The sequence below is a fragment of the Procambarus clarkii genome, chromosome 20 (genome assembly GCF_040958095.1).
Source record: "Procambarus clarkii isolate CNS0578487 chromosome 20, FALCON_Pclarkii_2.0, whole genome shotgun sequence".
NCBI classification, from domain to species: Eukaryota; Metazoa; Arthropoda; class Malacostraca; order Decapoda; family Cambaridae; genus Procambarus; species Procambarus clarkii.
This window is the reverse complement of record NC_091169.1, coordinates 10532744-10546550: the sequence shown is the minus strand read 5'-3', so window position 1 is coordinate 10546550 and position 13807 is coordinate 10532744.

Here is a 13807-nt window from a genome sequence, read left to right as displayed (position 1 = left end):
GGTACACGGTGTTACACGGCACGACGGTACACGAAACAGAATCCTTCACTGTTCACTGCTAATTCCTCGGAATTACGAATTTAAGGTTGCTCTCATAGCACTGAAACCTTCTCTAAAATCGTCTCACTGCTGTACCTTCAAGCTAAGATACGATAGATGGCGGATGACGATAACTCCAGCCGATATTAATAGCCTCACTCAGTCCAGTTGCTCTGAGATGGCGTCTCACAATCACATGGCTTAGATGTCCCAGTTCACACTTGTTCGGTGCATGCACCTTTCCGAACTACCGGATTCTTCCGGACGGCACATGGAAAGATAGCAAGACGATAGGCGTGACTTAAGTAACGTTGCAGGTGGTATTTCACGATGCTTGGCCATTTGCACGAGAAGTACATCCTCCTCTGGCAACGTTCTTGGTAAGAATGATTTTTTCCCGCCAAAACGGCCCCGGGATACCATGCGGCACCCCTCAGCGTCTTGACCAATCACGGCTCAGCATTCCTGAAGCCCAAGCACCTTGGTCAATGGCGTCCCTTGCCTCACGACGCTACCCCCTCTCTCACGAAGTGGACACGTGATGGGGATGTAGTCTATACCCGTTAAGCCCCCAAACCTCCCTCTTTACACTTGACTTGTATAAAAATTTCCCTGAAATCAACTCCCTCCTGTAATTTCCTTCACAGACCTGATACAGCGATCAGAATGACATCAATGGCTAGCAAATGCCATGGGCTGTCCAACGACACCCAACACGACTGTGGAAAAGTTATATTCAGAAAGTTGAATCACGGTGCACATCACTGGTGCACTGTGCAATTTCGTACTTCATCCAGTGCTCGAGAGAGCAGGAAAATATGTCTCCTGACAGCTATGAAGTGTTGCCCGGGCATATAAGCAGCAGAGTAGCGAGTAATAACCACGGGAGACATCTCCCGTTACGCAGGGTGCAGTTGCACCTCCACAGATCTCCAGTACTGGTAATGGCTCAAAAGGGCAACCACTTACGGGCTATTCATGCCCGTGCCACCTTTTGGATGGCTGAATCTTCATCTTGGACACATTCATGGGAGACATCTCCCGGTACGCAAGATGCAGTCGCACCTCCACAGATCTCCAGTATCATCTATTGATACTGGTGATGGCTCAAAAGGGCCACCTCTTACGAGCCATTCATGCCCGTGCCACCTTTTGGGTGGCTTCATCTTCATCTTAACACATTAACATGGGAGACATCTCCCGTCTTGCAGGGTGCATTCGCACCTCCACAGATCTCCAGTATCAGCTATTGATACTGATAATGGCTCAAAAGGGCCACCACTTACGGGCTATTCATGCCCGTGCCACTTTTTGGGTGGCTTAATCTTCATCAATCAATCAATCGAGTAATAACCAGTCTACTTTCAAGTGTAGTTTAGAACAGACACTTGTGAGAAAATGTACCTCTCTAACTTTTATTTAAACTTTGCTTTTGACCCTTACCTCTTTTTTCCTAGCTAGTTATTGATAAGTGATTTTTCTAGTAATTGGTACATTTTTCGATTCGATTTCTTTCTGAATAAGCAAATTCATAAGCAGTTTTATGTGCAAAGCAACGCTTTATATCTGAACAGAGGAATCTCGGTTGCTCTGTTCATTATTTCATGGGGTGGCCGTGGACATATAAAACAAATACCTTTGTTTTACTATTTATTTTATTGAAATATGTGTTTGTATATATATATATATATATATACAAACACATATATATATTTTATATATATGTATATATATATATATACATATATATATATATATATATATTATATATATATATATATATATATATATATATATATATATATATATATGTTTGTATATATATATATATATATATATATATATATATATATATATATATATATATATATATATATATATATATATATATATATATATATATAGTGGATTAAGGTGTCAAGTGGATTAAGGCGTCTTGTACATACCAGTTGCGTTGCTTCTGGGAGTATGGGTTCGAGTCACTTCTGGGGTGTGAGTTTTCAGTTGCATATTGTCCTGGGGACCATTCAGGCTTGTTCGCATATATATATATATATATATATATATATATATATATATATATATATATATATATATATATATATATATATATATATATATATATATATATATATATATATATATATATATATATATATTTTCTCTTAGTGTGTGTGTTTATTGTCACCATACTTTACGTAACAATAGAACCGTTACACGTGTTTCTATGGACTTGCTAACGAACTTTGCTGTAACTTCTAAAGGAAATAAACATCTCCTAGTTATGGTAGATAATTTTCCTAGATACTGCAAACTGGTTCCAATTCCAAACAAAAGTGCAGGAACAATAGCTAGTGCATTTCATGATAACATAATTTGTAGGTATGGTCCACCTAGGGTAATACTTTCTGACAACGGCGCGGAATTCAATAATTCCATTCTGGAACAACTGGCTAAACTGTATAACATCAAAATGTGCAATATAATGCCTTGTCAACCGGCTAGCAATGATCTTTCTGAAAGAACAAATAAGAAAGTTCTTGACGCGCTCAGAGTAACAGTCAATCGGGACAGTCACAAATGGGATGAACTTATTCCAATCATCCAAAGTTCGATAAACTCCTCTGTCAACTCCTCCATAGGAGACACACCTCACTTTGTGCTGTTTGGGACAGACATGAAATTCCCTAACACTCTCCTGTCCTCCACTTGGGCTGGACGGTAGAGCGACGGTCTCGCTTCATGCAGGTCGGCGTTCAATCCCCGACCTTCCAAGTGGTTGGGCACCATTCCTCTTCCCCCCGTCATATCTCTAATCCTTATCCTGACCCCTTCCAAGTGCTATATAGTCGTAATAGCTTGGTGCTTTTCCCTTGATAATTCCCTTCCTTTCTCCTATCCTCGCCACTTGTGCCACTCAACAACTATGATGATTATGTTAAAGTCAAACAAAGAGACACTCAATTGGTGTTCCAGAGAGTCAAGGAACACCTATCTAAAGCTACTGACGATTTCACTCGGTTACAAAACGCTCATACTAAACCTACAAAAAGAGGACCTGGATCTTTAGTAATGATTCTCAACTAGCAAAGAGATGGTCCCATGTACAAGCTGACTCAGAAGTTTCTTGGACCTTACAGAGTTCTTGAGCATATCACAGGTAACTAGTACAAGCTGGAAAACCTAGCTACAGGTGAACATGTAAATGAATATCCCAATCACATGAAATTAGCCCGCCTGACTGTTGACGATGACAACCCAGTACCCATACATGACAACGTAATGACTGGCCCTACCACTGTGACACCCACTCCGGTCGCAGACATGAACAATGGTACCACGACACCTGTTACTCACACTTACAACCTTCAGTCCAGACCAGTTATTTCGACAGTACACCACCAACAGTCTGATGATGCACGCTCGTGTGACTGTGGTATTCCAGTCTGTAAAGGACAATGGATGCGTTATATCGGCTCCCCACTACCTGTCAGTATGTAGCAGAGGATGACAACGTTCGTGAAGAACTAGCACTTATCATTCATAGTTTTTGTCTAGCTGTGAGGGTAATGTTTACAATATTATAAACTAAGTAACCAACTTATGCCTACTACCTTCTATTCCTTTTCCACTCGCTCTAGTTCATATTTTTCCGACAGAATGTACTGATTGTGTACTAAACCATTCATGTGTGTTAGACACTTTTATTCAACATTCCCACAGCTCATGCGTTGAGATTTCCTGAGAAAGTTAAACCGATTAATGCCTTTCTCAGTGTTTTTTACATCTATTCTCTTTCCTCTCCTCAAATGTATGAAATTTTGATACCTATTCAGTTAACCTTAGTTCATACTTTCAATCTTATCACGTCTCTTACATTCCCTCTTAAGTCCTCGTATTTCTGCCACGTCCCTGCGCTCCATATTTTAGTGGAATGTCACTTATACTATGTACTATATCGTGCCTATGTTAGTGTCTACTGTTTATACCTTGCTTAACAGGTAACACCGAGGCTGAGCATCACGATCCTTGTGCACAACTTATGGTCCACTGCCTCTACGTCCTACGATTACTCTGCCTCTATCTGCAGATGGCCTTCCTGCCTCCAGTATGCGCAGACGTTTAGCTAGTTAGTCATGATGCTCCTTGGATACCTTAGTTTTTATAATTATATTTCTGCTATATATTCGGTGTTCATGCATGTCCGAGACGGTGTTGGACGTCTCAAAGCTTGTTTAAGACCACTGTAGATAAATAATGCTGTACATAAATGTTAGTTAGGTACACAACCAAGAAGTTCCTCAAGCAGATCGTCGAGGACGCCGATGATAACATGCCGAGCGGTTTTGGACGCATATTGGAGGCAGTTGGACGCACATTGGTCACACATGTGGTGACCATTAATAGCCTCATATCAACTGCATATATCGACTGCATAGTCAACAACGGAGTCAGCAGAACTGCAGATAAAGCATCAGGCGAAAACACCGCCCAAGATCAGACCCTCATAAGCCTTCGTTCTGCATACGCACTAACTGTATAGCAACACGTGGCCCAGCAGAGAGTATTTATAACTTTAAAATATAACAAAAAAAGCCACAGGTGTTTGGTTCTCCGTTCCTTCCCGCTACTAAGAAAGCTTGAACCACAACCAAAACAGCTGTTAATATTCCCACCACTTCTCCACACTACCCAACACTTCTCGCCTCTCATCTTCGCACTACTCCTCCACACTACACAACACTGCTCACTTCTCCTCTTCCCACCACTCCTCGATACTACACAACACTGATCGCCTCTCCTCTTCCCACCACTCTTTTGAAAAGAAGTTCCTGTAAAATAGTCTAATAGAGGGTACAAGTGTTGTGTTAGTTGACTCTTCAGAGGTTGCATGGCGTTTCACCTTTCTTTTTATGATGTCTTCAACAAAACCGTTAGAGAAGCCGTTGTTACATGTTAGAGAAGCCGTATATAAAATCACGCACGTATATGATTGGAACGTTGTGTCAAAATTTTAAAGGAATCGGTGGAGAACTTTTGGAGATTACATGCCTTTCATAGATGAGGCATGCATACAGTAGGTATATAAAAATACTCGCCTATTCGAATGCAACGTTGTGTGGAAATTTCAAAGCAAATGGTAAAGAGGTTCCGAAGATTTCCTCCACATGAAAAACACTTGAAAAACATAGTTCTTCAGAAAATCATGTTTTTTCCCGTCACAGACGTGACATCTATATAGTAAGTATATAAAATCTGCTCGGATGCGAATGGAATGTTGTGTGAAAATTTCAAAGCAATCGGTGAAGAACTTTCGGAGATTAGCGATTTTGAACAAACGAACATTTCCATTTAAAAATATATATATATATATATATATATATATATATATATATATATATATATATATATATATATATATATATATATATATATATATATATATATATATATATATATGTATATACATATATATATATATATATATATATATATATATATATATATATATATATATATATATATATATATATATATATATATATATACGAAAAAGCTTGAATGGTCCCCAGGACTATATGTGAGTGAAAACTCACATCCCAGAAGTGACTCGAACCCATACTCCCAGGAGCAACGCAACTGGTAACTACAGGACGCCTTAATCCGCTTGACCATCATGACCGGACATAAGGAAGTGATAGCCGAAGCTATTTGAACCACTTCCCCGCCGGCATTCAGTCGCATATAGTCCTGGGGACCATTCAGGCTTGTTCACATTTGTGTTCCTCACGTGTGGATTGGTTACATTGGTTACATTTTCAAAGACTTTGATTTACACACACACACACAACTTTAACTGAATAGAGCTTAAACATCTTCGAGTTTTTTATACCTACATTTGGGTGAGGTGACATGTTACAATTGTTTTGGATGAGGTGAAAATAAACTTTTAACACAAGACAGGACACGAAACAACGGGTATTAAAGGTAGGTAACTGCAGAAGGCCTATTTTTATTGGCCCATATTTCTTGATGCTTCTATATTGGAGCGGAGTCTTGAAGTGGGTAGAATATAGTTGTGCATTAATTGGCTGTTGATGGCTGGTGTTGACTTCTTGATGTGTAGTGCCTCGCAGACGTCAAGCCGCCTGCTATCGCTGTATCTTTCGATGATTTCTGTGTTGTTTGCTAGGATTTCTCTGGTGATGGTTTGGTTGTGGGAAGAGACTATATGTTCCTTAACGGAGCCCTGTTGCTTATGCATCGTTAAACGCCTGGAAAGAGATGTTGTTGTCTTGTCTATATACTGAGTTTTTTGAAGCTTACAGTCCCCAAGAGGGCATTTGAAGGCATAGACGACGTTGGTCTCTTTTAAAGCGTTCTGCTTTGTGTCTGGAGAGTTTCTCATGAGTAGGCTGGCCGTTTTTTTGGTTTTATAGTAAATTGTCAGTTGTATCTTCTGATTTTTGTCTGTAGGGATAACGTTTCTACTAACAATATCTTTCAGGACCCTTTCCTCCGTTTTATGGGCTGTGGAAAAGAAGTTCCTCTAAAATAGTCTAATAGGGGGTATAGGTGTTGTGTTAGTTGTCTCTTCAGAGGTTGCATGGCGTTTCACTTTCCTTCTTATGATGTCTTCCACGAAACCATTGGAGAAGCCGTTGTTGACTAGGACCTGCCTTACCCTACAGAGTTCTTCGTCGACTTCCTCGACTCATCCACCTCACCCAAATGTAGATATAAAATCGAAGATGTGTAAGCTCTATTCAGTTTCAGTTGTGTGTTTGTAAACTAAAGTCTTCGAAAATGTAATAAGTTTTACGAAACGCACTCAAGTGTCGCGTCAGACTAGAAATAAAAATGAATTTTGGAGAATTGACCTTTGAATTACCATTAACAGTGAAAAGAAACGTAAGAAAGATCGAGAAAATTCGTGTTAGAATCATTAATCTTACTTTTTCGGTCATATTTAATAATATATATATATATATTGTGACGATAATCTCTTTCAAGAGAGATTGAGCCTGCTCTTCCCTCCAAACTACGTCCCAGTAACAACTAATATAGAAGATATATCCAACAAGTACAACAAGTTTTGCCCATAGAGCAAAACGTATCCAGCACCGGCGCTCCTGCTCGCCTCCGCCACACGAGCTGATGTCTGGGCCACCGCGACCTAGGGAAGGCAGAATATATCGTGCTCCACACAAGTTAACACGTCTCATTGGTAGACTAAGCCTTGGCTTACGTGTACTAAGGGAGGTGGCAGCTTGAAGCCAATATTCCTGCACTAATATAATTTACTTTGCTATTATTCACTTGTCTTAACGTAACTTTTCATTTGCCAGTGATTATTCTTATTATTTTGTTTGTTGATTTATGTTACAATTTTTATGCCCAATTTTATTCATGTTTTGCTTTTCTAACGTAATTAAAATTTCATTGTTAAATTTACTTGTGTTTTGTGTGTCTTCCCATTACCTTACCACAGACGAAAGTTCCAGCTTTTTTCTTTTTTTTTCTTTATGTGACGAGGCCATACCCCTAGCTTTTGAAACAGCCGAACACCAACGCGTTACCGTCACATAAAGTGGGGCCTGCCCTAGGAGCTTTACTCAGGTACTGGTGCCAAGTAGTAATTTATGGTAAGCATATTCGGCTTTGGTAACGTAGCTTTTACTATTTTTCATATTCAATTTCATTTTTATATGGTGCTGTGTGTATTGTGCATTCCGAGAGTAGCATATAGTGAAGGTGAGACAACTTTGGATTGCGTGGTGACTGTAGGCCTCAGTCATACTCTTAATTGGTCATCTCTCCCTCCGTGTTATTACTCGTGTTTACCATCTTTTGTCCCTTGGATATTTCTCACATTTTCGACAGATCATCATATTGGTACCCTGGTACTGTGGTCTGCCCCCGGGTCAAGTGCACCTAATCTTCTGCAATCTGACTGTAGGAGGATAAAGAGGGCCATAGTTCCTCTAGCACGAACTTTAGTTGCTGAATTGGGACCTCAGCAGCAGTTCTCGTCACCAGTTGACACCTCGCACTCCTACACGTCAGTCAGAGATGATGATACCTACGTTGGTAGGGAATTAGCTTTCTTTTTCAGAGCACAAAAGTTCGCTAATTCTGTAAGTATCATATTAATTTCAGTGGGAAAACTTGCTTATGTCCTATAGAGACTCGGCAAGGTATGGCTACATCCTTGGACTACCAATTTTACTTTTGAGGCAATTAACTGTTTCATTTGTTTTAGAAACTCAGTTTCACTTGTTTAGTAGGATTTTCTTGCCCTTATCCTCTTACATGAGTACCGGGTACAAGATTTCCTGCGACCTCGATTTAAATTAATCATTTAACATCTTGTACTTAACTTTAATTGTTAAAGATTCCACAGGATAGGTACCAGTTGCCACGTTGTCCTGTTTCTGACATTCACTATATCACAACAGTATATTCGTTGTGCATTTATTTGCTAATTTCACAATGTTTCGTCTCCAAGCTTTCCGTGCAGATCCAGCAGGTGAAATAGGGACTTTAAGTCGTGCCAAGAGGACTGAATTACAAACTCTTGCACATGAGTATCAACTAGAAGTTCCCTACCAAGCCAACAAAAATGACATACACAACCTGTTGCTGGATCACTTCTTAGAGCAAGGTAAGATAGACTCTGAAACTCAAGAAACTTACTTTATTGCAGATAAAACTGATTTGGCAACGATGAAACTCAAAATAGAGCTGGCCAAGATTGAACGCGAGCAGCAAAGGGAAGCAGCTGCCATGCAAAGAGAAGCCCTCGAACAACAAGAACGAGCAGCTGCCATACGAAGGGAAGAACAAGAACGTGAGATTGCCTTACTCCGTGAACGTGAACGAATACAGCTTGAAACAAAACGACGCGAGTTGGAGATGCAACACGAACATGACAAGCAACAAGCGACTCTGGCTATAGAGTGTCGTCAACGAGAATTCGCGTTGGAAACTTCACACCTCGCTCTACGACAGCAAGCTACTGCCAATCTTCCCATCAGTTTTAATATATCACATGCAAGTAAGTTAATGCCATCATTTGTAGAAGCAGAAGTTGACGTGTTTTTTACCACCTTTGAAACCCTTGCTAATCAACTCAGTTGGCCTGCCGACCAATGGGCCACACTTCTCAGAGTACATCTTACAGGTAGAGCTGCAGTCACACTCAGTACTTTGGCGTCTGAGAATGACTACCAGACTCTGAAACAAGCAGTGTTGGACGCCTACCTTCTCTCCACCGAAAGTTATCGAAGGAAATTCCGTGATCACCTGAAGGCAAGTACCACTACCTTTCTTGAGTTTGCTAACACAAAACGGAGATATTTTATGAAATGGCTGGAAGCAGCACATGTCTCTACTTTTACAGAACTCGTCAACCTGATGCTAGTTGAAGAATTCTTGAGGCGTGTGCCGCCTCCTGTCCGTCTATATTTAGCAGATAAAGAAGAAACCGACTACCTGAAGTGTGCTAAGTCGGCTGACACTTACAGCCTCATCCACCGGCTGACACCCGAACCATCCTCCAGTAAGAAGTCGTGGACAGTTACGAGAAAGTGAGTACCGATCAAGCTGGCTCGCAATTGTACTGCAAGTATTGTAGACTCTATGGACATACCATAGATAAGTGTGGTAAGTCTCAATACAAAGGAACCACCGACACGCAAAAGCCCAAACCAACTCCTCCTAAGTCCGGTAAGCCTGTGATGAATGTTGGTGTTCATGTTAATGATCTTTCTCTTTTCAGTAACCACCTGTATACTGGAACTGTCTCTGCCAACGGTTCAAATCCGGAGGGACGTTTCAAATTGAAGATCTTGAGGGACACAGCGGCTCTTCAATCGATCATCTTGAAGTCGGCTGTGCCCAACATCGCCTACACCGGAGAAACTGTCTTCATCACTGACCTCACTGCTACCACTCCTTATCCTCTCGCCAGAGTCCACCTGGATTGTCCCTTCGTGAACGGAGAAGTCCAAGTCGCCGTCAGGGAAAAGCCTTTTCCCATGCCTGGAATGCAACTTCTCCTAGGAAACGACTTGGCAGAAGACCTGCAACCGACCAACCTGATCGTCATGGACAAACCCCAAGTGTGTACCTCTGTGCCAGATAACCCTATATTTAAGTATGTTCCAGCAAAGGTTCAAGAGAGTGATGACGTTTCTCCTCCGGTTCTAGTGACCACCCGTGCACAAGCCGCACGACCACAGCCAGCTGACTCTACTGCTACCGCTGTCCCTCAAGATCCTCAGAAACTACCCCCGAATCTGACCAAGTTGGAGTTCCGTAAGTTACAGAGGGAAGATCTTACCTTAACACCATTATTTTTCCAGGCTGAGACTCAACCCGACAGTATTCCTGTGTTCTTCCTAGAGAACGACTTGCTCTACCGCAGATATAGACCCAGTAAACTGAAGGAGGACGACGATTGGGCCAACATCGAACAACTTGTGATTCCTGCCAGCCTGCGGCCCACTATTCTACACCTGGCCCACGGAGCACTCTCCCACTACGGATTCAACAAGACTTACCATGGAATTCGTCAAGACTATTACTGGCCAGGTATGGAAAATAGCGTCAAACAGTACGTAAAACAGTGTCATACATGTCAGATGGCAGGTAAACCGAACATCTCTATTCCCAGAGCGCCACTGATTCCCATACAGGTGCCTGCGGAACCTTTCCACAGACTTATTATAGACTGTGTTGGTCCTTTACCTCGGACCAGTTCAGGTAACGCCTATATCTTAACCATCCTGTGTCCTACCACCAGATTTCCCATAGCAGTTCCAGTGAAGAACATTACGGCTGCTACGGTTGTGAAGCACTTATTGAAGATCTTCACCCAGTATGGATTTCCCAGGGAGATTCAGAGCGACTGAGGTACCAACTTCACCAGTGATCTCTTCAAAAGAACACTGGAGGAGTTCAACATCAAACAGGTATTGTCCAGCCCCTATCATCCTGCTTCACAGGGTTCTCTTGAGCGTAGTCATCAGACTATCAAAGCACTCCTGAAAAAGTTTTGTAGTGAAACCTCTAAGGATTGGGATAAGCAAATAGATCTGATAATGCACATTTATAGAAGTCTTCCCAATGAGTCCCTAGGAGTATCTCCTTATGAGATGCTCTACGGCCGTAAGTGCCGTACTCCCCTCAAGGCTTTCAAAGACTCTCTACGTGATGCCACCTTCAGTGAGCATCAGAATGTGCCCCAGTTTCTTCAAAACCTTCAACACATTCTAGAGAGAGTCCACAGTTTTGCCCATGATAATCTATTGAAAGCACAGGAGAGGATGAAGACTCATTACGACCAGACCAGCAAAGTAAGAAAATTTAAGCCGGGAGACTTCGTCCTTGCTTATTTCCCTATCCCAGGTTCTCCTTTACAAAACAGGTTTTCAGGACCCTACCGCATCAAGGAGTGCAGACACAACCATAACTACGTTCTAGAAACTCCAGATAGGCGGCGGAAGACCCAGCTGTGCCACGTCAACCTCCTGAAGCTATATAATGGTACTCCTCCCACTGTCATGTTAAACTACTCTACTTTTACAGAACCATACATCCACAGTGAGACCTTCCCTGCTTCTCCTCCCGAAAGCACTGACAAGGAGTCGGCGCTTTCTAATTCAAAAATCCATACTGATATTCCCAACCATTTTCAGGACCATAATAGTGCTCCTTTGCCATATTCTAATTCCACTCTCACCTCGTCAGATAAGCCCTTCATCCTCCATGTCGACGCCAGTGGTACCGGCGTTGGTGGTGTCTTGATGCAGCAACGAGGCGAGGAGAATACACCTGTCAGCGACTACTGCTACAAGGAACTACGGAACAATTGGCAAGGAGCTACTCTTCATCATCCTGAAGCTCCAGCACTTTACTCCACACCTGAAAAGTGCTCGGTCTACCATCAACACGGACCACACCACCCTACACCTCCTGCAGCACGCCCACTTCTCACCTCAACGTCTTCTACTATGGGCTTGATAACTGCAGAAATTCAACCTGGAGACCCGCTATACCAAGGTTCTGACAACATCATAGCCGATGCACTCTCCAGAGTTTATGAAGTAGAAGCGACTCCACCTATTACTCCACCACATAACGACGTACTTCTTCCAGAACCGCAGGCTTCGGGGGAGAGTTGTGACGATAATCTCTTTCAAGAGAGATTGAGCCTGCTCTTCCCTCCAAACTACGTCCCAGTAACAACTAATATAGAAGATATATCCAACAAGTACAACAACAAGTTTTGCCCATAGAGCAAAACGTATCCAGCACCGGTGCTCCTGCTCGCCTCCGCCACACGAGCTGATGTCTGGGCCACCGCGACCTAGGGAAGGCAGAATATATCGTGCTCCACACAAGTTAACACGTCTCATTGGTAGACTAAGCCTTGGCTTACGTGTACTAAGGGAGGTGGCAGCTTGAAGCCAATATTCCTGCACTAATATAATTTACTTTGCTATTATTCACTTGTCTTAACGTAACTTTTCATTTGCCAGTGATTATTCTTATTATTTTGTTTGTTGATTTATGTTACAATTTTTATGCCCAATTTTATTCATGTTTTGCTTTTCTAACGTAATTAAAATTTCATTGTTTAATTTACTTGTGTTTTGTGTGTCTTCCCATTACCTTACCACAGACGAAAGTTCCAGCTTTTTTCTTTTTTTTTTCTTTATGTGACGAGGCCATACCCCTAGCTTTTGAAACAGCCGAACACCAATGCGTTACCGTCACAATATATATATATATATATATATATATATATATATATATATATATATATATATATATATATATGTATATGTCGTACCTAGTAGCCAGAACGCACTTCTCAGCCTACTATGCAGGGCCTGATTTGCCTAATAAGCCAAGTTTTCCTGAATTAATATATTTTCTCTAATTTTTTTGTTATGAAATGATAAAGCTACTCATTTAATTATGTATGAGGTCAATTTTTTTTTTATTGGAGATAAAATTAACGTAGATATATGACTGAACCTAACCAACCCTACCTAACCTAACCTAACCTAACCTATCTTTATCTGTTAGGTTAGGTTTGGTAGCCAAAAAAGCTAGGTTAGGTTTGGTTAGGTTAGGTAGGTTAGGTAGTCGAAAAACAATTAATTCATGAAAACTTGGCTTATTAGGCAAATCGGGCCTTGCATAGTAGGCTGAGAAGTGCGTTCTGGCTACTAGGAACGACATATATATATATATATATATATATATATATATATATATATATATATATATATATATATATATATATATATATATATATATATATATATATATATATATATATATATATATATATACATACACATATATATATATATATATATATATATATATATATATATATATATATATATATATATATACATATATTAGTATATTTTGGTAGCAGTCTTTCCTGTAGACATATATTATTAAATATGACCGAAAAAGTAAGATTAATAATTCTAACACGAATTTTCTCAATCTTTCGTACATTACGCTTCACTGTTGGAGGTAAATCAAAAATCAATTCTCCAAAATTCATTTTTATTTCTAGTCTGACGCGACACGGGCGCGTTTCTTAAAACTTATTACATTTTCAAAGACTTTAGTTCACAAATACACAAATGAATAGAACTTACGTATCTCCGATTTTATATCATCATTTGAGTGAGGTGGAAGGGGTGATGTGGCATTAACACAAGACAGAACAAAATAT